The sequence below is a fragment of the Podarcis filfolensis genome, assembly GCF_964270895.1.
Source record: "Podarcis filfolensis genome assembly, chromosome: 10".
Taxonomy (NCBI): Eukaryota; Metazoa; Chordata; class Lepidosauria; order Squamata; family Lacertidae; genus Podarcis; species Podarcis filfolensis.
In genome coordinates, this window is record NC_139612.1 from 52785659 (window position 1) to 52800887 (window position 15229).

Sequence of the window (15229 nt, forward strand, 5' to 3'; positions counted from 1 at the left end):
CAAGACCCCAGGAGCTGGAATGGTAAATGGCTACTGCAGAGGGAGCTTATTATCATGACCTCTGGAAAAAAGATTGCTTTTGCTTTTAAAGATAAAACCGGAGCCGCTCCTGCATTCGGCCCGAGAAATGTAATGTCGATCTGTACATGCAGTTGCAAAGTGCTGTCAAGTGTGGGCTACCTGGCGGACACGAGCGCTTTGCTACCACGGCTGCTTGATATCCCATTAAACCCGATGAAAGGACAACAGGTTACTTCATTAAATTCAGCTTATAATGACTCTGTTTACTGAGGAGTGCAAAAATGGACATTTAATAAATCAACTTGCAAAGAAGGCCGTCTCTTTCTCCCAGAGACAAAATAACAAGATGTCAGGGGTGCATAATTTTGTTTATTATTATTTGATTCCGTTTATGCATCGTTTCCCATAACCTATCTGAAATATTTCACAGTAAAAACATCAGCAATAAAAGCAAGTCCATATGTAAAAACAATTAAAAGCTGTTTCATGTGTAAAAGCAGATTTCAGTTCCAAGGAGTTACAGACTGGGATAAAGACCTGTACTTGTTGAAAGAGGTCTTCAGTAGGTGCCAAAAAACCAATACAGTACAGTGGTACCTCGGGTTAAGTACTTAATTCGTTCTGGAGATCCATACTTAACCTGAAACTGTTCTTAACCTGAAGCACCACTTTAGCTAATGGGGCCTCCCGTTGCCGCCACGCCGCCAGAGCACGATTTCTGTTCTCATCCTGAAGCAAAGTTCTTAACCTGAAGCGCTGTTTCTGGGTTAGCAGAGTCTGTAACCTGAAGCGTATGTAACCTGAAGTGTATGTAACCCGAGGTACCACTGTATAGATGTTGCCTGTCTGTCTTCTAATGTCTTCTTTAAAAACTGAGATGGGGAAGTAAGATAGGAATGTGATTGGAGCAGTTCTGAGAGAGGAGATTCTTCACCCTTTCCCCTCAGGTCTTTTTCCCATACCCCACGGATTAAATCAAACTCTCCCCGGTTGATTTCCTTTCCAGGACAAAAGTTACAAGGGAAAGGGGTTAAGCAGCCACTCTCTTTTTCTTCTATTACTTGATGAGATTCACATATATTGATGAGATTCTCACATGCAGACCCCTGCGGCTGCATGTCAGTGAAAAGAATAAGCCATTAGGAGATTGATCGTGCATTTTCTGGCATGGCATCAAGTCTGGCCCTCAGCTTTAATAGGTTCACTTCTTTGTTTTCATTTCCACCTGACTAGATAATAAAACCACCAATTGAAAACACCTCCCCCCCCCCAGTGCTGTGTAAATGAATGCTCCCTGCAGTTATTGCACACCTTTGCATCGATGCGTTGAACCACACTTTACAGGAAATGGAGAGCTTGCAAGCACCCCCCCCTTATTTAAATAAATTGGCAAACGGTCATATGGTGATCTCAGGACTTCCGCATTTGTAGCCTGAGCAACACCCCTAAATTTATTTGCAATATTTAACTGCCCTTCAATTGGAAGATTCTGTGGTGGCAGACAAACGTGTGAATAAAAGTACTCACACAACATGGGGATACAGTATTTAAAAACAACAACAAACAAGACCAAAGGCATGCCGAAAACATGAAACTAAGGAACAGAGATGGCAATTCTAAGTAAAATACCTAAAATGCCTGAGCAAATAGGAAGGTTTTAACCTGGTGCCAAGTGTTTTGTAGTCAGTACCAGAGATGTCTTATTGGGGAAGGCATTCCAAGTCATGGAAAAATCACTGAAAAGGCCCTCTCCTGTCCAATTATACAGGGTTGTTGTTGTTGTTGTTGTTGTTTAGTCGTTTAGTCATGTCTGACTCTTCGTGACCCCATGGACCAGAGCACTCCTCTCTTCCACTGCCTCCCACAGTTTGGTCAAGCTCATGCTGGTAGCTTCGAGAACACTGTCCAACCATCTCGTCCTCTGTCGTCCCCTTCTCCTAGTGCCCTCCATCTTTCCCAACATCAGGGTCTTTTCCAGGGAGTCTTCTCTTCTCATGAGGTGGCCAAAGTATTGGAGCCTCAGGTTCACAATCTGTCCTTCCAGTGAGCACTCAGGGCTGATTTTCTTAAGAATGGATAGGTTTGATCTTTTAATTATACAGGGTACCTCTGTTAAACAGGGTACTTGGGAAAGAGCTTCTGTAGAAGGTCTTAAGATATGAGCACACTAGTGGAATATATTCTCTTGTTCCTGGGAGCAGGACATAGGCCCAGTTCAGATGCCATGGCAACCTGGTTATTGTAAACCAGTGGAAGGAACTGGGAGGGCAGACACCTTTAGCACATTCCTAAAAGCGGCGGACCACACCTTAGCCATGGGATCTGGACCAGGCAGTTGTCTTGTGATGGAATTCTTACCTAGATCTGGCTATTTTGGGACAGACCCTTGGTCCTTCTAGGCCAGTATTACCTACTTTGAACACCAGCATCACTGCAGGGTCTTTCCCAGTCTTGCTATCTGAGAGCCTTGGAGCTAGAGGTGCCAGAGCTTGAATATGGAACCTTTTGTATGCAAACAGTTCTATGATTCTGTGTGCTCCGTCAGTGAGTTACACACCTCCTGCATTTCATCGTTTAGGAGACGAAAAGAGACACTGTAAATAAAAGCTGGATAACGTCAATATAAAATGGCAGTTGTCAGGTGAAATAACATCTGTTCTGCACTTTATCAGCAGAATAAGCAACCCCTTCGTATAAATATAAAGCTATATGTCTATTGAAGAGACTTTGTCAGCTATGTTTAGAAGGGACTTGGGTCTTCATTTCTTTTGAAAAAAGGGGGGGAGGGCTTGAAAATGAAGATAAAACTCAGCTCCTTAATCCTCAGAAGTACTTCCAAGCATTTAATAATGAATCCTCTCATCCAGTTCCCCGCTTCAAGAAAGAACAGGGGGGAAAGAGATAGTTTTAAAATCAATTTTTCTTTTCATGAATTCAGACAGTATCTTTTGCTCGTTTTTGTTTGGCTCTTTTATTCTTTTGTATAAACAGAAAACGAAACAAAAAACAACCTACATATAAATCGTAAGAGAGGAAATTAGAAATGGTAAAAATTAATTTGATTCATTCTTCTTTCACTGCAGTTCTATTTTGTTCAGAGAAGTTGAGGGGAGAAACAAAACTTCTCCAAACTTCCGCTGCATTCACTGTCCATCTGGGAAGACAAAGAAGTTCAGGGGGCCTTCATCTGCCATTGCTCTTGATATCTCGTCTTGCCCAGCTTAAATCAACACAAGGCAAACACAGAAGGGAAGAGAGAACCAAAGGCTGCTTTTTGTTTCTGATGTTGCCTGTCATATTTCTCCTGGCTTCTGAGAATATGTTGTTACTATGGATTTGTCAGCTTCAGCTTCAGGGTTGTTCAAGCCTTTGCTTTTAGTGTGCTGCTTTGGACAAAGGTGGTAACTAGTGTTGCAGATTTCTTTACATCAGGGCTTTCTAAGCAAGAAGGTGGAAGCAAGCCTGACAATTTGTCCTTTTTTACGCGGATCTATCTACGTTAAGGGACGCGGGTGGCGCTGTGGGTTAAACCACAGAGCCTAGGACTTGCCGATCAGAAGGTCGGTGGTTCGAATCCCCATGATGGGGTGAGCTCCCGTTGCTCGGTCCCTGCTCCTGCCAACCTAGCAGTTTGAAAGCACGTCAAAGTGCAGGTAGATAAATAGGTACCGCTCCGATGGGAAAATAAACGGCGTCTCCATGCACTGCTCTGGTTCGCCAGAAGTGGCTTAGTCATGCTGGCCACATGACCCGGAAGCTGTACACCGGCTCCCTCGGCCAGTAAAGCGAGATGAGCGCCGCAACACCAGAGTTGGTCATGACTGGACCTAATGGTCAGGGGTCCCTTTACCTTTACCTATCTACATTAAAAATATGGCTGCATCATGAAACTTAGTGTATGTCCATTGTTCCTGTGTTTAGAGGATACTTCTAACTGTTTGATGTCTTCTTGGTTCAGAATGAAGGACTTGGGTCTCTGGGTTGGAATCATGGAATTGTAAAGTTGGAAGGGTCCCTGAGGGTCATCTAGTCCAACCCCCTGCAATACAGGGTTCAGCCCTGCATTAAAACCATACTCCTCAGCTGAGTCCTGGTACACTGTAGTTCCCTGACTCTGGAATGTCCTCCCCAAGAAGACATGTCTGGAACTGACTACAAAACATTTGGCAGCAGACTAAGAATATTATAGGCCGCTATAGGTTCCAAAAGCAAATTAGGTGTCACACGCAATGAATAAGACGCTTGACAGACAGAATTTTAACAGATGAAGCTTTCCCCATAATTGCATACTAGAACAGGCTTACCCTGTTTAATTTCTGCCTGCCACACAGGCATCGTTTGCTTTGTTCCTGTACCTATACTTTTCACTGCAAGTTTCTCCTGTCGGAAGAGAGGACATCTCTTCAGCGGGGAAGATGCAGAAAATGCCTCTCATCCCTCCCTTCTGATTGATTAGCAACAGTGATTGACTAAGCAACTTTAGCAACAGCAGTGCCTCCATATTTGTTTAACAAACCTTAAAATGGTTGCCTCCACTCTTTGCCTTCTAACTTCCGTTATTGACTTTTTTTAAAAAAAATTAAGCTAAGATTCTGGGCCCTTTGCTTTGGGGAGTGAGGTGGGGGTGTGTGATTATGAGGATGAACTAGAAATTGTTCAAGGTTCTACCCCATAATGAACCTAATATCAAGAACTACTTTCAGGTGTAGTTCAAAGATTTTTGAACCAGTTTGTTCCAAGCACTGCTACAAATACAGAAGATAATAATAATAGTAAGGGAGTTGGAAGTGGTTCATCTCTGTCAGAAACAGCGAGTCTTGTATCACTTTCAACACTTAGCCATTTTATTACATTGTGAGCTTTTGTAGTCAGTCACCCATTCCTTTTGATCCATATCTGTAGAAGCCCTGACAATGCTGTGCACATGTATAATAGGCTAAGCCTGACATGCAATGTCAGTGGGGGTGGAAGTTTATTTTGTCCACTGGGTGACCGACTGGCTTTTGCCAACTTCCTAGCTAAGGTTTAAGGCAGCTATAAATCTGAAATATCTAAAGAGTTCCAGGTTGGCAGAGGGTGCCTTAGACCTTAGTCTATCGCACAGCCTAATCTTCCTTGCAGGATTGTTGAATGGGGAAAGGGGAAGGGATAAATAGCTACATATGCCATAATAAACAAACAAACAAACAATTTATACCCTGCCCATCTGGCTGGGCTTCCCCAGCCACTCTGGGTGGCTTCCAACAAAAGATTAAAAATACATTAAAACATCAGTCATTAAAAACTTCCCTGAACAGGGCTGCCTTCAGATGTCTTCTAAACATCAGATAGTTGTTTATTTCCTTTACATCTGATGGGAGGGCGTTCCATAGGGAGGGCGCCACTACCGAGAAGGCCCTCTGCCTGGTTCCTTGTAACTTCGCTTCTTACAGTGAGGGAACCGCCAAAAGTCTGGGTTGAACGATGGGGGTGGAGATGCTCCTTCAGATATACTTTAGCAAGGGCTAAAAAGGTTGGGATATTGACATCGCCAGTATTGGGTAGTTTCTGTTGAAATATGTCTGTGCGTATAAGTCTTATGAGACATATGAAGCACCTGGTTTTGGTTTCAGCCTGAAATGTGTGCCAAAAGTAGTAATCTGTCCACCAGATCCATTTTCATTATTTTTTCCACCCTTCCAGATTAACAAGAGCCACGGTGCAAAATCTACCTGCTGCTTTGTCAGTATGGGGTGCTGCAAGCGGTTAAAAAATCCCAGCCCGGCTTAATTAGCAAGTTTGTGGTAGTTTATATTCAGCTGTGAGTAAAGAGATATAGCTCTGATGCAGGGTGGAGACAGCGTGGTCGTTACAGCTCTAAAAATGACATCTGAGCATAGTAACCTTTCTGGGATAGATGACTTGTGATCAATAGCCTGCATCATTTTCACTTTGACCTTATCATAAGCCTCCCCTTAGAACGATAAAGGAAATATAATTATTCCTTACCAGCGTGTTGTTTCCAGTAATGGGTTTAGGTGGGAGCTTCTTACATTTTAGCTGCCTTTTAAAAAAGTTGGGAAATCCCGATTATATTCATTTCTCACCAAATGACATTTTGTTAAAAATTGTGTGGCATTTGTTTGTGGAGTAAGCATAAGAAGCTGTATTACGCTGAATCAGATCAGCTCTGTATGGCCTGCACCAACTGGCAGTAGATCTCCAGGATTTAAGGGGGGGGGTCTCATCCTGTTGTACCCTGGAGATGCCAAGGATCACTATCTCATTTAATCCAGAGTAACCATGCAAAATGGGCATTTCAGTTTCTCCTTTTCTCAGACTATGGTGGAGAAACTCTTGTGTTTCAGAGAGTGTTCTTATGTCTGCATTTGCTGGCCTGGACTGGTGGAATATGAAAACTGGTCTGTTATGTACAAGTGATAAAGAGTTTCTTTTGGCTTATAGACTTCCTTTTCTTTTGGATATAGTTTCTTTTGGATATAGACTTTCTTTAAAGAAAAGTCCCATTCCTCGCATACTCCCGAGTTATGGAAACAGTTCCAGATTGCTTATTCATCCATGCATTGCCATTAGTGACCGTTAACTTCATAACAGTAATATCAAACTGGAGGCAGAGGATATCTTTTTGAGAGAGCTGAAGGTGATGCAATATCATTGGCACAAATACCGTACATTCACCCCATTCTTATAAACATGTTTCTTCTTCTGTGCTTCTGAACTCCTCAAAGCTTCTTCTTTTTTTTCATTTTATAATGTATATAAAACGGAGAGAACAATGATAACAACTGGCAAAAATTAAAAGATGAAAAACCAAACTATAACAGCGCGTGAGTAAGGACTATCAACTTGATCAGATCATCAGGTATAATTCCAGATTGGCTAGGCTTGCTCTGAGGGTCATCTTCAAAATGGTGGTTCTGCTGCAAATGTCTCAAAGGAATGCCAAAACATATAAAAAGTGTCTGGAGTTTCTAGTTCTTGCTGAAATCTCTAGGTGTGCTTTTCTCCATTACAGCTATATTCCAGAGTGAGCGTTACCAAACATCCAGTCCAGTGTAAGATTCGTGGGCTGTTTTCCATGGAGTTGTTATTACTATGTGTGTTACCAAGATCAAATACAATACCAATTCTTTTGACAATATATTTACATTGGTATCATAACAAATATTCAATAATATTAATTTTGGACAACAAACAAGTTTCCTTAGCAATATTTATCATTTCTGTCAAAATTAATTCCAAAACAATCTTGAACCGACAGCCCCACCGTAAATGATAACATGTACCAAGTTTGATGCAACCTTGCCAACAATTAGGTGATATAGAAGAAAACATTTTTGGTATTTGCAAAGCAGTGTGCCCCTCAAAGTTTGTCTGCACAGAGATGATGGCACAGGAAAAAAATAAGACTGTGTTCAAATGGTGCCTGTTCCATCTTCCCAATACTTTCTTACGTGTTCATTTTCATGTTTTATGTGATCTTTTACATGATGTAAAAGTAAATTATGGAAATCAAGGGAAAGTTTAGCACTCATTTGCATGTGAATTGTTTTAAGGAAAAACCTATTTGCAACCATCATTACACAGAAAATTTTGGGAGATTTTCACTAATTTTCCCATGGTTTTCATAATTATGCCACTGCCACTCATGCAGGAAAGAATAGGGTTCTTTTCCACCATTTAAAATATATGACAGCATGGCAATATATCAATCAAAAAGCCACAATTTCACAGGGCAACAGGTACTGCAGTATAAAAGGAATGTTAAAAACTGGGTCAGAAGCAGTAGCACCAGTAAAACTTGCACAATAAACCTCACATCTTTCAAGTTTATCAATAATTATTGTGTTTCCGCAACTGTGTTTTCCAGTAGGCATTGTGCAGTGTTATGATTCTGCTAGATTGCACTTTCGTATTAACTTTCTTGTTAATTAATTTATTTCTGCAGTTATCTTTCAATAGCATTTATCTTTCAGTAGCAATTTAAGCTGTCTGTCCTTTCGTCTTCTGGGAGAAAAAAATCTTAGTTAGGGCGGCATTCGTGATTAGTGCTTCCAGTCCTCCCCCCCCCCCAAAAAAAAATTGAAAGCAGCTTCTTACGGGATTGGATGGGGTAGACAGGATGCAGAAACTTCTGTGCTGAAAAACCAGGATGCACCTCTTAGGGATCGTCTAGACTTTTGCTTTGTCCTGCTACTTTTCCCTGGGAAAACCCACTATGTCAATTGGTTTTTCTGCAGCTGGACATTCGTTCTGATGCAGCAGTAAGCTGTGGGTTTCCTTGGAGAAAGCAGTGGGATCACCAAAAATCTGACCGGGCCCGTGCCTAGGAAGCATGAGACAAGCGAAAAAGCTTTAGGACCTGTGTTTTCGAGGCACAGGACAAGGGGAACTGAGGATGAGCCCTTGGTCAGATTAATACACAATATTCTGTATTTTGATCAGAGAAGTGGGTGGGGATTCTGAACCAAACTGGTCAGTTCATTTGACAGTGGAAATACTAAATGCCAAAAGGGGGTTGGGAAAAGTAGGCATTCTACACATTAAGAAACAAAAGGAGTTTTTTTTCCAGAATATATGATGTGGTCCCCAAATACGAAAACGTCGCCATGGAGAAATAACTCTCCAGTCGAATCACCTGCTGTTTGAACTTGACTCGGCTTGACCTTTTGAATTTGGATTGTCACATTCTCTGTGTGTGCTTCAACAGTTTTGAATTGCTTCTCCCGAGCAACATTTCTTGTGATGCCTGCAGATGAGGTTTAAGAATTCTGTAGCAGTCACATGCATTCCCTGCTCCTCCCCAGCTGGCACTTTTTACAAAACACACATACAGGGAGAGGCAGAGGATGAGTTTGATTCCGTTTATTGCCATGGAGGAGTTTTGCTAAACAAAATGATCGGGGAGGCACTGTGTTAGAAACGGGTGCCAACAACCTTTTATAACACGCAGTTGCGTTCACTGCGCATGTTAGTAAAAATGCATACAAAACCGGGTGCCTGCTGAATGAAAAGCATAGCTCTTTGTGCTTGTGACTTTGGACTGGGTCGTTTGCATTTCTGTGGAGTGACAATTGAATTCCCTTCAGCCAGAAGAATTCCTATTAAAAAGCAGTTTCTTGACCATTTTTCTGGAATGCATCAGCCATTTGTTAAGCAGTCACATTAAGAAATGGCATTTACTGCAGGGAAAACGGAAGACAAATTTGAAACAAATCAAACTGGAATCCTTCCAAATTCTACCCTTCGCTGCTTAGAGAGATATTTAAACATAGCCTAAGGACACATACTCAAGTTCACTTAACTTAGATTAGTTACTCGTCATCTTAATGTATTTTAACTATGACTTAGTACTCAAGGATAGGGTAGCTGAATGGTGGTCCGCCCCCCCCCCGCACTTATTGAATGTAGGTCTGGATAAATCCTTTTGAGTACCTGAAATAATAATAATAATAATAATAATAATAATAATAATAATAATAATAATTTATATACTGCCCTTCATCACAGGTTCTCAGGGTGGTTCACAGAATAAGAAAATAAGTTTGTCACCCACAGAATTCTGTTCAGTTTTCCTTTTTGCCTGTCTTGGGCCTGGAAATCTTGACTGTTTCAGCAGCTGTTTTTGTTTTCCCTCGGTTCAGGGAGAAAAACAAAGGGACACTAAGGAAATTGCAGTTCTCCAGATATTTCACCAGGCAAGCCTGCTTCCGTTAAAACATCCTAAGCCAGCTTTCCGTACTTGAATTGTCAGCTGTGTTCTGCATATTACCCATAAGCCAAAGACAGAGGTGAAAGTGTGTCAGGCAGAACTGGAGGACAGATAAGAGAAGATGTGGGAACAGCAGAGTCCTGTGTTTGAACTGATTATTGTAACTGTGATATATATATATATATATATATGTCACTGAATGTTCAAAAGCTGTATACTGCCAATCCCAAATTGCACTTGAAATGATGGTGTTTTCTGCTGATAATGAATTCACCCTCATTCACCGCTCTCTTTGCTCATTTATTAGATCACCCCTTGCAACTGTTTACATTTTGAACATTAACTGGAACATATACAACAACAAAAATGTTTTGAGACAAAAGTTTAGCACTGTTGGATATTTTTCTTGGGGGCTAGGAAGATCAGTTTGCATGAACTGCACAGTCCAGGGGAGAATTAGCTTTCATTGCATTGGCATGAATGGAACCCCATAATAGTCATTCTTCCCCTGGTGGTCAGATGCCTCCTCGGAAAGATGGAGTATGCAGCACCCAATCTATTGTGAGTCATCTTTTCAGGATTTTGCATAGGAAGGGTTTTTGTTTGCACAGTATTATTTCACTCCCCCCCTTCCACATTATGCAGTTCCCCACACTTCAGGGGCGGGAAGAAGCGGCTCTTTGAATAGCCTCTTTTGTCCATCACATCACCCTCCCCTCTTATTCCCATTGCCTCAGCAGCACCACATCATGCTACATTGATGGAAGAATATTAGCCCATTGTCAGACCAGTATAATTCTATGCATGTGCACCAATTCAGAGATGAACAAATATCTCAGCTTATGTGGGTTCATGTTTGGGTTTTCAGAACTTCCCTGTTTTCTTGCTATCAGAAGACAGGACTGGAAGCCAATCAGACCTTGGGAAATCGGGGTGACTTGAAAACGACAGAGGAGGGTGTATCAAGTTTGGTACTTGCAAGGCCTTGAAAGCTAGCCAAGTGGTTAAGGCCTTTATCTCTAAACCCAAAAGATGCTGGGAATCAAACCCAACAGGCACATAAACCCACTGTTATTTAGTTAGAATTGGTAGGTATGCTATTCAAGCCAATCAACAGCTCTGTTCTTTTTTTCCTTTCTCTTACATGATCACACTTCTCTCTGTGTGCTGTAAATCCTGAGACACATTATTTATTTTGATTCCACCCTTCCTCCAAGGATCTTCGGATGATGGACATTGTTCTCCTTACTCATCCTTGTCCTCAGAACAACTCTGGGAGGTACAGTAGGTTATCCTGAGAACAGCAGAGGCCCCATCTACACCATACATTTAAGGCATTATCCTGGCTTTCCCCAAATAGTCCTGGGTACTGTAGATTGTTAAGGATGCTGAGAGTTTTTAGGAGACCCCCCCATCCCCTTCCCAGAGGTTCCTATGGAGGATTGATTGTTAAACCACTCTCAGAATTGTAGTTCTGTGTGGGGAATAGGGGTCTCTTAACAATTCTCAGTACCCTGAGTGGGGATTGCTACCTGGGCTTCCCTCATTCTAGTTCAACAGTCTAACCACTGTACCCTTTTGGCTCACTTACTGGTGCTGGTTCGGCTGAGCACTTCGACTAGGCTTAGCTCCTCTTTGAAATGGAAATCTGATTTAAGAATATTGCTGAATCGGGGACCATTTGAATTGTTTCTCCGTCGGGTTTGGAAAGAAACGGGAGCAGCTGCTGAATGATGGCTGCAAATGGTTGCATACCACGTACTTTTCTGATAGGTTTATTGATAGATTAAGCAGGGCAGTTGTGATCTATATTTCCTAGGGTTGTTGGTGGTTTTTTTTTTTTTGAAAAGTATTTTGCTGTGTATTGCATCCCCCGAGATGCACAAGCTACTATCAGTAGTTCCGTCTGTGAAATTTCAACCCTTCCTTTCAGTAAACAACATGAAGCGGGGAAAGGGTGTGTCAGACGGGAACAACCATAACTAAAGCTTTTGTCTTGTTTCTGAGAACAGCTGTGCTGTGTCCTCCAGCTCAAGGCTTCAGTCTTTTGTGAGCTGTGTTTGTGTGCTTCCCTCTAGCTGCTCTTAAATTGAACAGGTGTTTCCCTTCCAGACTCTTGCCTACTTTATAAGGTATATCTGTTTGTATGTCTACGCTGCTGCCATCATACTGCTTACAGCCTGCTAATGGAAACATGCCTATTTATTTGGACATGCCGCACTGAATAAAATGGGAGTTTGTACTGCTGTACTTCTCTCAGAGAGCGTGCCAAAATTAATAAGGGTGGTTTCGCACAAGTGGAAACATGTGGTCAGTTAGGTTAGAAGCTGCATCTTGTGGTACCCTCTGGGCCATATCACAGACAAATGGCAGGTGTCAATGAGAGTCGATGTTATGTAGGACCTGGACAGAGGGAAGTCTAGATTCGGCTCCCCAGAAGAAGACCTTACCCCTTCCAAGGAACTGTTGCCCCCTAGGAGTGCAATTGGCTCCTTCCTTACTGAGTTTTAGGCATGGCCTGAAAACACACCTCTTTAAGGCAGAGCAATGCTGTTCGTTTGCTTTATTAGGATCCCTGCTTCAGTTTTGTTTCATGATTTGGATTCTTTAATAGCAGGACTTCTCACTTGATTTTCTATTTTACTGTTTTATTGTGTATTTTGTTATTTTAACTGGAGAGATGTGTAAACTCCCCTGGGATCTTTTTTTTTTATGAAGGTCAGTTAAAACATTGTAAACAAACAAACAAATATTAAGAAGCAGCACTGTATGAAGGGAAGTCTTTTTTTGACTCTGGCTACTACTAAAGTCTTAATAGCAGGTGTCAGAAGCAAAATGGGCCAAGGTGGAATTTTCAGTCATAGGCTCTATAGCCTATTTGCTATTAAATACTCTGTGGTAATTACAGGCTCCAGAAACCACTTGGTAAAATTATACTTATCAAGGCCAAAAGTAACTGCTCTGTAACCTGCCCTCTGTTTTAAGAAGACAGAAATAACAGTGCACATACTTGAGGAGTGGGGGGAAGGCATGGTTAAATCTGCCCCTCACCTCTCTATGACACCCTCAATTACCTAACATTTTAGTTATGGAAACCAAGGGCTAGCAGTTACCATGTCAGTGATGAATATATAGTTGCTGCACATTATACTTAGGCTATGTAACCCAAACCTACCCCTGAATGTTGTCTGACTTCATTTCTTCCAGCTTATTGAAGTCCTCTGAGGTCTTAACCCATAGCCTCTGAATGAAAGAAAAAGGAGAGAACAGTAAATTGACCTGTGGTTAGGCTTTAGCTGTAATTCCTGACCCAGCACTGCTGTTTGAGGAAGCCTGGAATGCTTATCAGGGTGTCTATAATTATGCATTGGGCCTGCAATCCTGGATATGGTTTGTCTGCTTAAAAACAAGGTCTGGTTCACACATGCATGCAGCGTCTTGCTTCTGTCAATAAATGGTCCGACACAACTGCATAACGCTGCAAAGGAACCACGTGTATCAACTCGCACGCCGTTTTCTTTTTCCAGTGGAGTCAGTTCACATATTCAGCTGCCACTCATCAAGTGTACAGTCCTTCCAACTCTGTGATTCTATTTTGGAAAATTTCTTTCCAAATAAGTCTGCTTAGTGTGGAACTGTTAAGTCTATGACTTCCTGCTCTCGAGGTGGATAGGAGAGGAACAACTTATTTATTATATTTGCATCCCATCGCCCACAGCAGCTCTGTTGTCAAAGAGCTTAAGGCAGTAGTTTTCAAAAGCCCAACATGGGATAACGTCTGTAGTTTAACGGCAGAATGTATGCTTTGTGTGCAAAAGGTCCCAGATTCAAACCTTGGCATCTCCAGGTAGGGCTGAAAGGACTCCTGGCTGAAGTCCTGGAGAGATGCTGCCATTGTTGACATTAGCGAGCTAAATGGACCTAAGTGGTCCTATCCCAAAAAAAGTTTTATGTCATACAAGCCCTTTTTACACATTCAAGGAATTTCGCCACCTGAGGACCCTTGCCTGCTAAAGAACTGCTGCGAGTCTGCTTTACAGAGGATTATATACTCAAAACCGGGAAGCATCCAATGATATAAACAGAAAGGAGAAATGTATCTCAAAGATGCTGGCAGAAAAAAGGGAAGCTCCCAGGTGAGAGCTGGGAGGGTCTACACACTTTTGTGTGAGACACAGTTTAAGATCTACCTCGGATAGAGGGCTTTGTATTTTCTTCTTTTTCTTCTTTCCCTTTTTCTTTTCTTTTGTGTTATTTCCTGTTTTCATTTTTATTTAGATTAACCTGTTTTTATTGTATTTGATGCTGAAAAGTTTCAGTAGAAATATTTTTTTTAAAAAAAGATGCTGGGAAGGATGAATATTTATTACTAAATTCTCCCAAGCTTTTGCCCCGCAAGGCCTTTGAAGTTGATGAGTTTTTTTAGCAGTCTGAAAAGAAACAAATAAACCCCTGAATAAGACACTTGAGCCAAAACGTATTGGGCTAATTTAATATGATCAACACTCATCCTTCCCAGTATTTTTGAGACAGACTTCTCCTTTTTTTGCTTAAAGAGGAGTATGAGTTATATCCTCACTTCAAACGGGGCAGGCCTCACTGGGACTCTGAAAGGGGATGTTTACATCTCCCTCCATATATCTAGTGCAGGGATGACTGGATATATGGCCTGCTTCTCCCATCCCTGATGTCTGTGTGCCTCCTGAACATGCTCTCCAGTGTCTGAGTGTTCAGTTCAACTTAGAATTGTAGTCCAAGCCCCTGCAATGCAGGAATATGCAGCTGTCCCATGCAGGGGATCAAACCTGTGACCATGGTGTTATCAGCACCATGTTCTAACCAACTGAGCTATCCGCTTGTGAATAGGGGAGTCTACATCCATATGTGTAAGGCTCTCCGTGTGATCAGAACCCCTGTAACCTATAGGGGGGCACAGTCCCACTTCCCCTCCGTGTGCTGGAATATTCATAGAAGGGGAATCGAGAATCCTGGGATGTGCCCTGGAAACACACCCATTCCAGTATGGTGTGCATTGCAAGGTGTGATTGCAGCAGCTAGCAGTGGTCTATCTGCATTCCAGGAGTATTTGTGCACCGTTAGTGGTCTTCTTTTTGAAGAACCCATGTAAAGTTTTGCAGGAACCCTCGAGTTCTTTGAATGCACTTTGAAAAACATTGGGCTCAGAGTTGAGGTGCTGTTTGACCTTTACAGCTGAGAATAGCCTTGAGCCGAAGGCAGCCAACCTGTCTTAACAGCTTGGCCTGACCCTGTTCCGTTAGCAGGAGTTTGATATGCAGAAATCGGCAGGTGAAGCTTTTCACAGCACAGTGAATCAGGATCACATGCTCATTCCTACTGATCAATGTGCTGTCAAAGGCGCCGTCAGGCTTCATAAGCTGGCCATGAGTTTACCTGTCCTCAAATCCAATGCTCCAGCCCAGGGTTTCCCAGACTTGGGTCTCTGGCTGTATTTGGAATACAATTCCCATCATCCCT

At 42.1% G+C, this 15229-nt stretch overlaps 1 protein-coding gene across 7 annotated transcripts in view; it reads left to right on the plus strand.

Annotated features, from left to right (window-relative positions):
* Positions 1 to 15229, plus strand: part of HIPK2 (homeodomain interacting protein kinase 2) — a 165965-nt gene that overhangs the window by 91362 nt on the left and 59374 nt on the right. The window lies entirely within an intron of this gene.